This window comes from Delphinapterus leucas, chromosome 19 (assembly GCF_059928025.1).
Source record: "Delphinapterus leucas isolate spDelLeu-1000000601 "Yukka" chromosome 19, BTC_Dleu_Yukka2, whole genome shotgun sequence".
Lineage (NCBI taxonomy): Eukaryota > Metazoa > Chordata > Mammalia > Artiodactyla > Monodontidae > Delphinapterus > Delphinapterus leucas.
In genome coordinates, this window is record NC_143147.1 from 55,200,733 (window position 1) to 55,218,373 (window position 17,641).

At 39.2% G+C, this 17,641-nt stretch overlaps 1 long non-coding RNA gene across 1 annotated transcript in view; it reads right to left on the reverse strand.

Annotated features, from left to right (window-relative positions):
• Positions 1-17,641, reverse strand: part of LOC111182598 (uncharacterized) — a 97,086-nt gene that overhangs the window by 62,534 nt on the left and 16,911 nt on the right. Inside the window, exon 2 of the long non-coding RNA XR_016389018.1 lies at positions 12,495-12,595. This is a non-coding gene — a long non-coding RNA (uncharacterized LOC111182598). The remainder of the gene's footprint in view (positions 1-12,494; positions 12,596-17,641) is intronic.

Sequence of the window (17,641 nt, forward strand, 5' to 3'; positions counted from 1 at the left end):
TTAGGGTTTATAGAGTTAATTATCAAAGCTTACCTAATAATACTCAAAATAAATACTAAGATCTTCGAAAAGTAACCTGAATTTAAACCTTGTTTGTGTTTTTCTAAAGATCAGTAATTTTTTATTAACTGAAATTAGGTTGCTTACCAAGAACCTGGAAAAAATCCACGCCCTCAAAATTCCCCTTGAATCTTCAAGTAGGCAATTCATTATCCTGCTCCTGTCCCGTGGATGCCCAGCTGTTGGTAGCTGAACTCTCCCGCAAAGGCGACCCCCACTTGGAGAAGTGAAGTCCTGATTGCAGAGCACTGTTGAGAGCTCACCTTAGGATGAAAAGGGGAATCAATTCTCTTCATAAAAGGGCTCTCTGACTACAGATGAAAGTGCTTTGGGGATTTGGGGCCAAACCTCGTGAACTGAGCAGGAAAAAAAAAGGTACTTTGTGAAGGGTATTTGAGTTGCCAATACCCTGAGATACCCTTAAGAATGATCTGCAACTGACCGTAGTGAAACTTATTTTGACATTTTCCCGAAAATGGGAAGTAAATATTGGAAATCAGAATGCTTCGGTTGAGGAGTAACAACAAATTTACTCAAATATGGCTCATTATTACATAAAGCCTTATTATATTGTATTATTGTTTGTGACGCTAAGAGTGTGGGCTTGGCAACACCTCTGAAGCTTCAGAGAGGACCCCAAGCTCCAGATGAGAATGCAACTGCCAACACTTTGATTGTAACCTTGTGAGACTCTGACCAGAAAACCCAGCCACTCCATGCCAGACTTCTAACCCACAGAAAGCTAATAAATGTGTATTGTTTTAAGATTTAAAAAAAAGAAAAAAGAGTGTGGGCTTGGGATTTCAGGAAGTTCTGAATTCAAATCTTGATGCCAACATTTAGTACCTATGTGACCTCAGACTAATATCTAACTTCCCCGTTTCTTGTTTGGTTTTTTAAATCTATAAAATAGAGGTAATACTACTTACCTTCACTAAGTAAGGAATAAATAAGATAATATATGTAAATAGCTTGGCAGAGTATCTGGTACAGAGTAAGAACCAAATAAATGGTGACTACTATCATTAGCTTAGCATAATTGAACGTCAACAATTATAATTAACTACACTTGCAAAAATCTGAGGAAAAGATGGCTTTACTTACTTAACAACCAGAAACACCTTCCCAAGGGGAGGGAAGTGGATTTTTTAAAACTCTTCTCAGTGTTAGTTTGCATGTCTTTGGGGTATATTCAAAGGTGGTAAGCAGCACTTTGAAGTATCCTTCTGGTTCATGGGTTTGGGGAGCTTATTTGCCACTTACATAAGAAGCTGTGTCTTCTTTTCTCACTTTGCAGAAAATAGTGGGAATATTTACCAAGCATTTTTCAGAAATGAGAGGTAAGAAATTCAGTCAAGGTTCTGGGGATACATATACAGTGCAACAACATAAATAAGGGGTCCCAATGTAATATACAATACTACTAAAAATAATAGTTTACTTCCCCAGTGATGAAGAAGTTGCCTGAATGGGCTTCTCTGACTATTGCAATCACAGTGAAACGACCAGCTTGAGCTGACCGTAGCCCTGGGGTGCACCCAGTGAGATAGCTCGGCCTAGATAACGCCTGTTTCTCATTTATGGCAAGAAAAGCAGTGTTTGCCTCAGAGTGTGAAATTCATCTGCAGATTTCAAGGGGAAAGCTGGAGGCCAAGGATTAAGTGAGAAGACACGAAATCTTTCAGTAAAACATTGGGAAGTGGTAATATGAAAACGACGCTCTTGAGTCCTGTTTTCCATCAGTGAGATGCCTGAGAATAGTTGGTCTGATTAAGACAGGGAAAAAAATATTCATGAGCCAGAAAATGAGAAGTGGAAGTCTTGCTTTGTGGTCTTCCTCACTGCAAACATCTCCTGCATTTTAAGAGCTAGGAAGGGGTGGTGGTGGTGGAAATTTTGGTATTTATGAAGAGTGTAAATCAAGTTTTACTAACGGGATTCTAAAACAGGGGAGTGATTAGAAAATCGTGGAGTAAAATGCTTCATCAGTGTGAAGTTTTGCCAGCTGCTGCAGTTATAGCCTAATATATCCCTGGGTAGAATTATGGCATACTGGTGCCAAGAGGGCTCTAGTTCATCTGGATTTGATAGGATACTGACAATCATACAGCTCCGTGGGCCTGGGACTGTGTGTTACAGGTAAAGTGTTCAGGCTCCTTCACCCTAAAGGCTTTCATAGTGTTTCTCAATCTTGGGTAATATAACGAATTCTTCTAAGAGGAATGAAAATTCTCCAGGGATCCTTACATTTACTTAAATTATGCTTAGTATAATGTTATCTTAAAATGTACACAAATAAAACTAGGTGCAAACTCCTAATAGTTATAGTTCTTATAAACCAAAGGCTTTTTTTTTCCAGACTAAATTTAAATAAAACTATGGAGCCAATGATATTTAAATTGACAATACTAATTTAATGAGATGAATAATGTTATTTTGCTGCGACTATGTAACTGATTACAAAGTAAACATGCTACTGATTGCCACAGGGCAGGCTCTTTTGATGTTGGTGCATTTATAAAATGATCGCTCAATTTTTCTTTATTTGAACTATTAGGTTACCTTCATTAATACAGTGGTAGTGCATCATTCACATACTAAGGCCAGCTCTAGTCTTGTCTTATTTGCCTGGGGCCAACTGGAGAATGCTACATCGTGTCAATATGATCACAAACACAAAGCAAACATGAACAAAATCACGAGGCTGTACTCAGTGATAAAGTATTTATCTTATTCTTAGTGAAAATGTTCTATATCTGCCCTGTCCAATATGGTAGCCCCTGGCCACATGTGGCTATTGAGCAAAGGGGACTAGTGTAACCCAGGAACAGAATTTTTAATTAATTTCCATTTAAAAAGCTACATGTGGCTAATGGCTACTGTGTTGGACAGTGCAGAATTCTAGTTCATGCATTTATTATAGTTTTTAATATTATCATTAAAATGAAATCACTAGCTGTTTGAGTAGGGCAATGTATTTAACCTCTCTAAATCTCACTGCCTGCATCTATAAATTGGAGATAATGAGATATAATGCATGTAATCACTTAGCACAGTGTCTGGAACAGAAACAACACTCAATCACTAGGGATGTGAATGGGTGACAGGCCAGGAGGAGGGTTTGCCCCTCTTCATAGTCTCCATCACTGCCCCTTCAAGCCACCCCTGGGTGTGCTTATTCTTTGAAATATGCAATTGACATTTTCTCCATTTTATGTGAAGTGCCAGTGAAGGCATCTTTAGACAACATTGCTATCTTTATTAGTCTATAACAGGCAAACTAAGTAAAACTAAATAAAACTAATGTGTTCATCATGCAAAGGTAGCTTTGATAAGTCACCCACCTTCCAATTAGATTATCTCCCTGTGCCCCTCCTACACTGAAAATTTTTTTTATATATCTTTACTGTAGTATAATGGCTTTACAATGTTGTATTAGTTTCTGTTGTACAACAAAGTGTATATTGAAATTTTGAAGCTGCCTGAATAACTGGCACAAGGGCATCACTAGCCAAGGTGTTTAGACTTCATTTTTATTTCTCTGGAAAACAGGAAGCCTAAGCCCCTTTCGAGTTGTAGTGGAACACTTATGTCACACTCCTTACTGCCTGTTGCTGCTCGGACAGGGGATGCTCTTCCATTCCCCAGGCCCAGCTCACAGCCCATTTGCACCTGGCAAACGTTCAACATCATTTTCCAAAATCTGCTCAAGCTTCACCTCATCCATACAACCTTTTTTTTTTGCAGTACGCGGGCCTCTCACTGTTGCGGCCTCTCCCGTTGCGGAGCACAGGCTCTGGAAGCGCAGGCTCAGCGGCCATGGCTCACGGGCCCAGCCGCTCCGCGGCATGTGGGATCTTCCGGGACCGGGGCACGAACCCGTGTCTCCTGCATTGGCAGGTGGACTCTCAACCACTGCGCCACCAGGGAAGCCCATACAACCTTTTCTGACTCTCCCAGGTAAAACTCATCCCCTCTCTCCCTGGCCTCACCATGTACTTGACACAGACTTCCATCATAGCAACTGTTAAGTTTTCACATTTATTTCACATTTATTCTTGCCTTGTGTTATGGACTGAATTGTGTCCCCCTTAAAAAGATAGGTTGAAGTCCTAACTCCCGGTACCTCAGAATATGACCTTATTTGGAAATAGGGTTGTTGCAGATATAATTAGTTCAAAGAAGATGAGGTCATACTGGAGTAGGGTGCGTTCTGAATCTATTATGACAGGGGTCCTTAATGGAAGAGGAAGGAGACAGAGACACAGACACACAAGGGGAGAATGCCATGTGATGACAGAGGCAGAAATTAAAGAGCTGTAGTTATAAGGATTGCAGGCAAACCACCAGGTGCTAAGAAGAGGCTAGGAAGGACTGTCCCCTACAGGTTTCAGAGGGAGCGTGGCTCAGCTAACACCTCGATTTCAGACTTCTAGCCTCCAGAACTCTGAGACATTAAATTTCTGTTTTTTTAAAGCCACTTAGTTTGTGGTACTTTGTTATGGCAGTCCTAGCAAACACCTTACTAAACCACAAGCTCCTTGAGGACAAGGACCTTGTTTGATATATTTATTGGCAGTTGTCACAGTGTCTGAACTAATACATGGGATGGATAAATGAATGAACACACTACCTATTCCTTTGCCTTAATCTGGTCTCAGATTGCAACAGCAGAAAAATCACTTTAAATACACTCAGTGCTGCTGCATTTGGACACACAGGCTAGGCACTGCATGACTCCAGAGTTGTGTGATGTGGTGACCTTCAATTATTTATTATTGAATAACTTAATCAACGTAAGGAAAGTCAATAGAACAGTGAACCTCCAGGCCATGTGTTAGAAAAACCACTACTATTGGGAGGTTCAGCTCTTACCCAGCCAAACAGAAGAAACCATAAATAATTATCCTCTAGACTGGGAATTGGTAAACTACAGCTTTGGGCCAAGTCCAGCCTGCTGTCTGCTTTTGTAAATAAAGTTTTACTGGAACACAGCCATACTCATTGATTTACATATTGTCTACAGCTGCTTTAGTCCTACAATGAGAGAGTTGAGTGGTTGTGATGGATAGTGTTTGTGATATAAAACCTAAAATAGTTACTATCTGGTCCCTTACAGAAAGAGTTTGCAGAACCCTGCTCTAGATAGTATAAATTGAGAGACATTGCCAAAATGTTTTATATTAAGTGGTAAAAAAAAATATCTCACCTTGAAACTGAAACCATTCGTTTTATCACACTTTGGAAGATTCTATGTTACTATTGTTAACGTCAGCATGCCAGGAAGACAACTACGTGTAGAAAATAATTTATTTCCATCTCAAAAATGGGAGCCAGGGGTGTTTTATATATATATATATATATATACATATATATATATGTATGTGTATATATATATACATGTATGTGTGTATATATATATATATATGCTAATTTATGTGTGTATGTGAATAGGGGGTGTGGGTGGAGTAAATTCCAAGCAGATGTAACATACGCAACTTACAAAATGAGGTGCTCTATATAGGGAATTTTTTGAACTGTGTCCAGCTCCCCAAATTGGAGAGAAGAAATGGATGGAGATCTGTCATGAAGTCCAGGAGGCGAAATGCTATTCCAATGTTTATGAGAACAGTTCTGCCTGCAGTTTTATTCCTTCTGGAAAGTACTGTGGAAAGTCTTTGACCTTTCTGAGAGGTCCCTTATGCATCAAGTACAGGCCTGCCATGTGACCGCATCACCCTGGCCTCTGCTGATTGGGTCAAGGCTGGATACCTGATCCAAAGGTCAAAGGCCTATATAATGGCCTGGTACAAGGGCTCTGCCCAATAGGGGTGAATGAGGGCCACACCAACCTCATGCTCACGCTTGGGGAGCTTAAAGACTTCTGGAGACAGTGAATCTGTGTATCAAGATTAGCAAAAGCAAAAACAGAGCGTACTTGTCACCACAATGACAGGGCAGTTGTTACCTAAGGGATAGGAAGAAAACCTGTTCACAGCAGCAACACTGCATCCTGAGTGATGCTTCCATTTCTAGAGGTCTCACTGTGCCACTGGGGCACTGTCACTAACCATGGTCCAGTGTGTTCCATTTTCGTGTTATCATTTGAGGATGGGTTTAGTTCATGGTCAGCTCAACTTCTGTATTTCATCACTTCATCCACTTGCTCCCCATCTTCTGTACCCTTCCCTGATTGTCCTTTATTTGTAAATGCCTTGCAAACTCTAACCCTCTACCAACCCAACCGTGTACTTCTCTACTCCTATACATGGGCAGTTTACGGTTTAACCAGCCCTAAATACGTTACCTAGCCACTGTATTGGTGGCATTATAAATGCATGGTTTCCAACCTCAGTGTGTCTATTTAGAATTCCATTGTATATACATATTTGACTCACTCTCCTACTCCTCACAGCTGATACTGCGAAGCTTCAATGCTCCCCAGGCTTCCATCTCCATCGCTCACCTTACATCCAACCTCAGAGAAAGGAGAGGTATCTGGCCCCAATTTCCAGACTCTCTCCAAGCACGTAAATAAACCTGCACGCTTTGTTTCCTGCTTTCCTGTTCCTAAGGAAGAGGTGAAGCTGCTCTTGTTCAAAGCTAATCCCTCTGCCTGTGGTCCAAATGCTAAGATCTTCCATTCTTGATTCTAGCCTTGTTCCTACACAATTATTCCCTCTCATTCCCGTATCTTCCATTTCTTCCTGGTCCGTGGTCTCTTTCCTTGTGCACATGTATATATGCTCATGTCTCTCCTCTTTAAAAAAATCTTTCTAGACTCTTCATAACCTACTAGCTATCATCTTATTGAACTCATTCATTTAAAGGCTATTCATCTTAAAAGGTATAAGAAATTCTGCTCAATATGGAGAATGGAGGTAATTTAAAAGAGCCCCAGGGACTTCCCTGGCAGTCCAGTGGTTGGGTCTCTGCGCTTCCACTGCAGGGGGCATGGGTTCAATCCCTGGTCAGGGAACTAAGATCGTGCCAGCCGCGAGGTGTGGCCACAAAAATAAAATAAAATAAAATAGCCCCATTCCCAAGTCCCTGCATATAGAAATGCTGCTTGAAATATAATAAACTACATTTTTCTTAAAAGAATAACTAAGCTCAGATTGTGTAAGAGGTCAGGGGTGAGGTCATACTGAAGTAGAGTGGGCCTCTAATCCAGTTTGCTGTGTGTCCTTCTAAAGAACACCACCACGTGAAGAGACACAGGGAGACCTCCACACGATAATGCTGGATTGGAGTGATATATGTGCAAGCCAAGGAATACCAAGGATTGCAGGCAAACCAGCAGAAGCTAAGACCAGGCAAGGAAGGATTCACCAGCAGGTTTCAGAGGAAGTAGGATTTTGGACTTCCAGCCTCCAGAACTGTGAGAGAATAAATTTCTGTTGTTCTAAGTTACCCAGTTTGTGTTTTTTTGTTATGGCAACTAACTAGGAAACTAATGCAAACAGCAAAGCCATCTTTCTTCTCTGCCACACCATTTTAATATATTTAGGACAGGATTGGCTTATATGGGATGAGCAGAGAAAGAATGTGTGCGTAAAGGGTCCAGAGACTTCATGTGAAATCCCTAGGTTCAGAAAGTACCTCAACCATTTGATTTGCATTATGATATTCATGAATGTGAAGAAGTAAGTCCCCCAGTTGACCAAGTACAAGTTATTTCACCAGGAATAGTACACCAGGGAAATTAAATGCCCCCCTGGGCACCCTCCCCAACATGTGTTTCTCATTGCCCACCTCTCCACCCCCAAATTCAGGGTGATACCTAGGGACCTCCCTAATTATACCCAAGATGCTTCTCTTTTCTGTTCTTTGTTTTTTCTCCCCAATGTCTACCCCCAACAACCATTTTTTTCCTTTAGCTTATCCTGATTTTGCTTTAAAGCTGTCAGTGGCATCCAAAGTAATTTCTTTAATCCCTGTGGAAGAAAACAGACTACCAAAATATCTAATCCCTACTCTAACACTTTAACCCACATATATTCCTTCGAATAATATTATAACTCTCCCTGGTGCTGCTGTCAAGACAGGGAGTTGGGGGTGGGGAAGGCAGCGAGAGACAGGATCTGTGTTGCCAGGAGAAGAATAGAGAGGGTAAAAAGGAACACGAAAGTAGACATGGAGGTGGGTGACTAAAGGTCACCAGCCTTTCCTCCTGGAATGGATGTTCTGAAACCTCCTGACCCTTGGGAAAGAAGTGTTTTCCAATGCTTCCTTGCCTTCTGCTCTGAATCTCTGGTATTCTGATTTTTAGAAGTGAAAAAAATATTTTGATTTAAGCCATATGGCCTTTTTCTCCTTACGCTGGAGCTGTAGAAAACTCAGAGGGGCAGGTGTGGAAAGCAGTGGCAGCAGAGTGGGTGGGTACACAGGGTCTGCGTGTCTATAGCTTGTGCAGCTCTGTAGCTATGGCAACCATGTGCAATGCCACTTGCATAGCATCATAACATGGCCCTAGAGTTACCCCTGGCTATTCAACTATTCCTTTTCACTGCACTATCTGTGCTGCTGTTTCCTAGCTACTATAGCTCTATCATAATTTTTTGAAGTCATGCTTAGGTATTGTTTCTGTTGGTTATGCTTGTTGTCAGAACACCTTAGTTCATCTGGTAGAAAAACTAGATAGCAAAACCAAAAACCTATTTCTTACAGATATTGTTAATAGTTAAAAACTGTCTGTACTAGATATAGAAAACAAACTCATGGTTACCAAAGGGGTAAGGTGGAGGGAGAAAGGGATAAATTAGGTGTTTGGGATGAACAGATATATACTACTATATATAAAATAGATAAACAACAAGGGCCTTACTGTATAGCACAGGGAACTATATTCAATATCTTGTAATAACCTGTAATGGAAAAGAATATGAAAAAGAATATATATAAAACTGAATCACTTTGCTGTACACCTGAAAATAACACAACATTGTAAATCAACTATACTTCAATAAAAGAAAAATTGTTTGTACTCAAACATGTTGCGTTGGAAAGATTCTTGAGGCTGTGGTCTGGGCAAGATGACCACTTGGGACTTTTTTTAGTTCTAAAGGTCCATATGCTAGACTCTGTTTAGAGCTAATGATAGTATCGATTGACTGCCTGCCTACTGAAAATCAATTTTTTTTGCCAGTTGTTACAATTTCCTAACTACGAGAGTAATAAAATTTAAATACAATTCACAACAATATATGCAAATATATTATTTCCTATGGAGCTTTTATGCAAGTTATTTATGCATATGTACCCCATAAAAGAAAGCTGCATTGTGTTAATTCTGAGTATATATACACAAATGGTTTCTTTTATTTGTTGTTAAAAGCAATCCCCAAATCCTCAGAAATATTTCTGCTGTAATTAAATATAAATGTTGTGTTTTTTTGTTTTTTTTTAAAATTCATGTGAGTTGACAATTTACTATGTTCATATTTTTAGCTTCCTTATGTTTGGTCATTAATTGTGGTATCGTAAACAGCTAAGATTTAAAGCCCTTAACCTTCCCAGACCCAAGTAGAAGCAAAATGTCAACACCCATAAGTTATGAGCAGTCTCCCACAGGAACTGTAATACAAAATACACTTATAACTGAATTAACTCAGGAGAGGATTCTGGGAAGATGACAGCATCAGTAGCATAGACTTTCATTCTCTCTGAATCCTTACATAGAAACAGAGAGAACAAATGGATAGCAAAACCTAAAACCCATGAACAACATTTACAACAAAACCAAGAACAAAGTATCCTCACGAACTCCAAAATACAAGTAGGAGGGTACAAACCATCAATAGCCCCAAGATCTGCATGGTATCAGTGTCTGTGTGAGAGAAAGGATAAGGAAGTTGCACCTAGATCTGAGAACAGGAGGACTCCAAAATAGCCAATAGGTATCGACTGAGAAGAGGCCAAGGCAATTTGAGAACATCAGCTGAAACTGGGAGAGGTTTGACCAAAACCAGTATAAAGCCCATGGGAAAAAAGATCTGATGAAGCTGGAGCAGCCTAGCTCCTATGAACTCTGAAAAACAACTGCTTTGCAGGACAGAACCCCAAACCAAAGAGAAACTACTTGGAGTAGAATAAAAGTTGAATGGGACATGGACAAGAGAGGAGGGAAAGAAAAGCTCCAGACCAAAGTGGTGTAATATTGTAAAGCAAGTTGCCTTATCTTTTGACAGTCCTCAAAATCAAGAGAGGAAGTTCTGTGAAGTAAGGAAAGGTTTCTTATAAATAAAAAAAAAAATTATTTATTTTTGGCTGTGTTGGGTTTTTGTTACTGTGTGGGGCTTTCTCCAGCTGTGGCAAGCAGGGGCTACTCTTTGTTGCTGTGAACAGGCTTCTCATTGCAGTGGCTTCTCTTGTTGCAGAGCATGGGCTCTAGGCCCACAGGCTTCAGTAGTTGTGGCACGCAGGCTCAGTAGTTGTGGCGCATGGGCTTAGTTGCCCCACAGCATGTGGGATCTTAATTCCCTGACCAGGGGTTGAAGCCAAGTCTCCTGCATTGGCAGGCAGATTCTTAACCACTGTGCCATCAGGGATGTCCCCAAGGAAAGCTTTCTTGAACACCACCTTATAACAAAAATTCAGGAAAACTAATTTCACATTAAAGAAGCAACAGAAAAATATCAAGGCTGCATAGTTTTTATAAAGAAAAAGAAGGGGAGACAAAGCTGAGTAACATCCCTACAGACAATGAAAGCACTCCAGAAAGACATACCCACAAAACAGATAACGAGAGTTAACCTAGTAGTTCCAAATGAGCTAAAAGACATTAAGAAAATAACAAAACATATGAAATAACAGAAATAAGAATTTGGAACTCAGAGAAGAAGTGATTGGATTCAGGAAATAATAAGAAATAAAGAAACAATAATTTAAGAAATAAAGAGTATTCTAGAAAGGAAATAAGAGCAAATAAATCGAACAGTAGTGCCTGAAGAGAAATCAGTAAAATAGAAGAAAATGTTTTTAAAAAATTTTAGATGAAGAGACAAAAAAGGATTTGAAAGAAAGTGACAAATATTGAAGAGTAACCAAGAAGATCCAAAATATAGATGATAAGAAGATCCAAAATACAGATGACATAAGTCCCTAAAGAAGAAAACAAAAGTAAGGGAACAGAACTAATACTAAAACTATATTTAGAAAACCTTTCTGGAAAAAAAAATTTGAAATGATACACTGATAGAATATACCACAAACACAGAATGACAAATTCTAGTAAAATTACTGGATATTTATGAACTCAACATCTATGAACTCAAAAAATATTATTCCCATGAGCCTTTCCTGAGAAATATACTGGCAAATGAGCTTCAGACAAACAAAATGACTGGGGAGACATCAACATAAGGATTGGCGGCGAGCATTAAATACAGTTTCTGGTATAACTAAGACCAAGTGAGGGTTAAAGGAGAGAGAGTATGATATATAATGGCTATATGCTCCGACAATGTAGATGTAGTCCAGCTATAAAACAGGGAAGCAGAACATTAGTAAAAAATGTTTAAATGTTTTTATTATCCATAACGGTGGTAGTATTAGTACTAGTAGTATTATTTTAAGATTGTCCTGGGAGACAAAGGTTGGAGTTCATAGTCTGTAGTAGTCAGGGTTCTCCAGAGAAACAGAACCAATAGGATGGATGAATAGATAGATAGACAGATAAAAGAACAGATTTATTATAGCAATTCTTTTTTTTTTCTTTTTGGCTGTGTGGCTTGTGGGATCTTAGTTTCCCAACCAGGGATCAAACCTGTGACCTCTGCAGTGGAAGTGCAGAGTCCTAACCACTGGACTGCCAGGGAATTCCCAAGATTTATTATAGAAATTGGCTCAAGGAGTTATGGAGGCCAAGAAGTCCCATGATCTTCCATCTGCAAGCTGGAGACCCAGGAAAGATGGTGGTATAATTTAGTTCAAGTCTGAAGGCCTGACAACCAGAGGAACCGATGATTAACTCCTAGTCCGAGGCTGAAGGCCTGAGAGTGGGGATCTACTGGTGTAAGCCTTGGAATCTGAAGGCCCAAGAACCTGAAGCACCAATGTCGGAGGGCAGGAGAGGACGAACCTTCTGGCTCAAGAAGAGGAGAGAGAGAGAGAGAGAATTCACCCTTCCTCCACTTTTTTATTCTATTCAGACCCTCAACAGATTGGATGATGCCTGCCCATTTTGGTGAGGGCAATCTTCATTACCCAGTCTACTGATTCAAATGCTAATGTCTCCAGGAAACACCCTTACACACCCCCCCAGAAATAATGTTTTATCAGCTATTTGGGCACCCCTTAGCCCAGTCAAATTGCCACATAAAATTAACCATTACAGGGTCTGTCAAGGAGAAAGGACTCTGATAAACAAAGAAGGTTTTTAAGTAAAGGTCCTGAAAGGGCTATGCCCTTGAATTAGGGCAAGCCAGTCTTACCTGGATAAAGGTGATATGCCTGAAGTGTATCTCACTGCCAGAAGGTGAATTCTTCTTTGGAGGAGAGTACCATCATCCAGAGTCTTAAAATTTTATAAAGTCTAGCATTCAAAAAAAAAAAAAAGAAAAATCAATAATGCCAGGAAACAGGACCAAATGACTGAAAATCAAGAGACAAAACAGACCATGGAAGTAAACCTATAGGGGACAAACATACTTGTATTATTTATTTAGTCACAGTTGTAAAAAAAAAAAATGTAGTTAGTATGTTTAAGGAATTAGATGAAAATATGGAGAATTTCAGTAGAGAACTGGTATTAATAAAAAAGAATTAATTGTGAATCCTAGAATTAAAAAGTATAAAAACTAAATTAAGAATCCAATGGATGGGTTTAACAGTATTAGACCTAGCAGCAGAGATTACTGAACGGGAAGATAGAGCAGTACAAAATATCCAGATTGAAGCACAGAGAAAAAAAGTATGGAATATAGAGAAAAGAATGTAAGAGACATATGGGACACGATGAAAGATATTATTATGATTATCACTGGAGTCTCAGAAGGAACACAGACAAGGAATGCAGCAAGAGCCACATTTGAAGAGATATTAGCCAAGAATTTCCCCAAACTAACAGAAGACATTAAGGTACAGAATCAATAAACTCTATGAATCTGAAGCAGGATTAATACAAGGAAAACCACACTTAGTCAAACCACTGAAAACTAAATGCTAATATAAAAATGTTAAAATTAGCCAGAGTGAAAAAAGGTACATTATCTTCAAATGAGCTACAGTAAAACAGACAGCTAACTTTTCCAAAATAAATGATGGAAACCAGAAGACAGTGATATTACATCTTTAGAGTGGAAAGGATTACAGCAAACTTAGAATCCTAACAAAAAATATTCGTCAAAAATTAAGGTAAAACAGTGACATCTTCATAAAAATAAGAACCTACAGAGTTCACAGTCAGCGGATATACGCTAAAAGAAATAGTATAAAGAATTCTTCAAGTAGAAGTCCAAAGAATCTGAGATAGAAGCCCAGAAATGCAGGAAGGAACAAACAGCATCAGAAAGAAGATATCTAAATTAGTATTTATTGTTCAAAACAATAATAATAAAGATGTCTTGTGATGTTCATTTTTGATTTTTATTTTTTTAACATCTTTATTGGAGTATAATTGCTTTACAATGGTATGTTAGTTTCTGCTTTATAACAAAGTGAATCAGCTATACATATACATATATCCCCATATCCCCTCCCTCTTGCATCTCCTTCCCACCCTCCCTATCCCAGCCCTCTAGGTGGTCACAAAGCACCGAGCTGATCTCCCTGTGCTATGCGGCTGCTTCCCACGAGCTATCTATTTTACATTTGGTAGTGTATATATGTCCATGCCACTCTCTCACTTCATCCCAGCTTACCCTTCCCCCTCCCCGTGTCCTCAAGCCCATTCTCTACGTCTGTGTCTTTATTCCTATCCTGCCCCTAGGTTCTTCAGAACCATTTTTTTTTTTTGGATTCCATATATATGTGTTAGCATACGGTATTTGTTTTTCTCTTTCTGACTTACTTCACTCTGTATGACAGACCCTAGGTCCATCCACCTCACTACAAATAACTCAATTTCGTTCCTTTTTATGGCTGAGTAATATTCCATTGTATATATGTGCCACATCTTCTTTACCCATTCACCTGTTGATGGACACTTATGTTGCTTCCACGTCCTGGCTATTGTAAATAGAGCTGCAATGAACATTGTGATACATGACTCTTTTATTATTTTACTTATTTATTATTTTATTTTGTGGTACACGGGCCTCTCACTGTTGTGGCCTCTCCCGTTGCGGAGCACAGGCTCCAGACACGCAGGCTCAGCAGCCATGGCTCACAGGCCCAGCCACTCTGCAGCATGTGGGATCTTCCAGGTCTGGGGCACAAACCCGTGTCCCCTGCATCGGCAGGCGGACTCTCAACCACTGCGCCACCAGGGAAGCCCACATGACTCTTTTTGAATTATGGTTTTCTCAGGGTATATGCCCAGTAGTGGGATTGCTGGGTCGTATGGTGGTTCTGTTTTTAGTTTTTTAAGGAACCTCCATACTGTTCTCCATTGTGGCTGTATCAATTTACATTCCCATCAACAGTGCAAGAGGGTTCCCTTTTCTCCACACCCTCTCCCGCAGTTATTGTTTGTAGATTTTTTGATGATGGCCATTCTGACTGGTGTGAGGTGATACCTCATTGTAGTTTTGATTTGCATTTCTCTAATGATTAGTGATGTTGAGCATCCTTTCATGTGTTTGTTGGCAACCTGTATATCTTCTTTGGAGAAATGTCTACTTAGGTCTTCTGCCCATTTTTGGATTGGGTTGTTTGTTTTTTGGATATTGAGCTGCATGAGCTGCTTGTAAATTTTGCAGATTAATTCTGTCAGTTGCTTCATTTGCAAATATTTTCTCCCATTCTAAGGGTTGTCTTTTCATCTTGTTTATGGTTTCCTTTGCTGTGCAAAAGCTTTGAAGTTTCATTAGGTCTTATTTGTTTGTTTTTATTTCCATTTCTCTAGGAGGTGGGTCAAAAAGGATCTTGCTGTGACTTATGTCATAGAGTGTTCTGCCTATGTTTTCCTCTAAGAGTTTGATGGTGTCTGGCCTTACATTTAGGTCTTTAATCCATTTTGAGTTTATTTTTGTGTATGGTGTTAGGGAGTGTTCTAATTTCATTCTTTCACATGTAGCTGTCCAGTTTTCCCAGCACCACTTATTGAAGAGGCTGTCTTTTCTCCATTGTATATTCTTGCCTCCTTTATCAAAGATAAGGTGACCATATGTGCGTGGGTTTATCTCTGGGCTTTCTATCCTGTTCCATTGATCTATATTTCTGTTTTTGTGCCAGTACCATACTGTCTTGATGACTGTAGCTTGGTAGTATAGTCTTAAGTCCAGGAGCCTGATTCCTCCAGCTCCATTTTTCTTTCTCAAGATTGCTTTGGCTATTCGGGGTCTTTTGTGTTTCCATACAAATTGTGAAATTTTTTGTTCTAGTTCTGTGAAAAATGCCATTGGTAGTTTGATAGGGACTGCATTGAATCTGTAGATCGCTTTGGGTAGTATAGTCATTTCCACAATGTTGATTCTTCCAATCCAAGAATATGGTATATCTCTCCATCTGTTTGTGTCATCTTTAATTTCTTTCATCAGTGCCTTATAGTTTCCTGCATACAGGTCTTTTGTCTCCTTAGGTAGGTTTATTCCTAGGTATTTTATTCTTTTTGTTGCAATGGTAAATGGGAGTGTTTCCTTAATTTCTCTTTCAGATTTCTCATCATAGTGTATAGGAATGCAAGAGATTTCTGTGCATTAATTTTGTATCCTGCTACTTTACCAAATGCATTGATTAGCTCTACTGGTAGCATCTTTAGGATTCTCTATATATAGTAACATGTCATCTGCAAAGAGTGACAGCTTTACTTCTTTTCCGATTTGGATTCCTTTTATTTCTTTTTCTTCTCTGATTGTTGTGGCTAAAACTTCCAAAACTATGTTGAATAATAGTGTCTTGTGATGTTTAAGAAGGTTTTCTATACCCTTTCCTAGAGATAGACCAAACACCATCAATCAAACATGGCATTTACTTTCTTGTCTCTGGGCCTATTGTCTCTCCCTTGCCCATCCTTTGAGGCTAAATTTATATCATAACATCTTCAGAAGAGTTCGCTGACTATTCCTTCATTTATATCTCTTCTCCCACCCCTCTAACTCATCACCACGTTGTATGGCTCACTTATTCAGAACTTAAACTGACAACTTTTTGTGTTATTTTTTTGTTTTTATTTTGCTTTGTGGTTCTTGGTTTCTCAGAGTGCAAATTTAATGTCCTTTTAAGTGTCTCCTATATGTTATCTATATAGTATGTGCTCAATAAATGTTGAATAAATTTGTTGAAGAATCAATTGGTAATGAGTGAGATGACCTTGCTGTTTTCTAGAACAGAACCTTCCATCCATTAGCTAATAAATTGTTATACTGAGATTTGATAAAGGCAATTACTATAAACATACATAAGAAATGTTTTAATAACTTCTTAGATGAAACAATCACGAGGGACAGATTAGATGTTCATATTACATCTTTAATCTTTTGAAATTGATTTGATACCTGTTTAATGAAATCTTTCTTGTTATCACTGTCAAACGTATAAGGCTGGTTGGAGTGTACCACAGGTATGGTATTTATTTTATGTTAATGTGAGTCTTTGTACTATTCTTGGATGTTAAGAAATAAAAGGCACAGCTCTTGAACTCTCCAAAAAATGTAAAATCGAACTGGAGGCTAAAGCATACACACAATTTGAGATGAAATCCAAAGAAATATTTTAATAACTGCAAGAAAATATGGTATAGTGTAGAGTAAAGCTGCAATAGATAAGGAAACTAGAAATAATAAATGATCACACTTGCAATGTGATTATTAGGGAAGACGTGAAAAGAGGTATCTTCTGGTTTGGAAGGTTAGATGGGCATACATGGAAGAGAAAGGGCATAGATTTCTCTAAGCAGGGAGAAGGACACGCAAAGCACAGAGTGAAAATAGTAAGTCATGTTCAGGCAACTATGTACAGACAGGCTTGAGAAATGGAGGGAATATGTGAGGCTAAAGAGAGGCAGGGGGTAGTTGATAGAAGACATCAAATAAGTTTATTTTTGAAATAGTGTGGAATTCTCCTCTTTTCAACAGAAATAATCTTCACTGTCAACAGCCCAGTCAGACCCCTTAGCTGATACAGTGACGATCCCAGTTCCTAGGCTATTATTTTCAATAATTCCTGCCATATGAGTGTAATGGGGAAAACACACTGCAAAGTAAATTACTTTTATTTATTTATTTATTTATGTCTGTGCTGGGTCTTCATTGCTGCGCACGAGCTTTCTCTAGTTGCAGCGAGTGGGGCTACTCTTCGTTGTGGTGTGCAGGCTTCTCATTGCAGCGGCTTATCTTGTGGAGCACAGGCTCTAGGTGCACGGGTTTCAGTAGTTGTGGCACATGGGCTCAGTAGTTGTGGCTCATGGGCTCTAGAGCACAGGCTCAGTAGTTGTGGCGAAAGGGCTTAGTTGCTTCGTGGCATGTGGGATCTTCCCGGA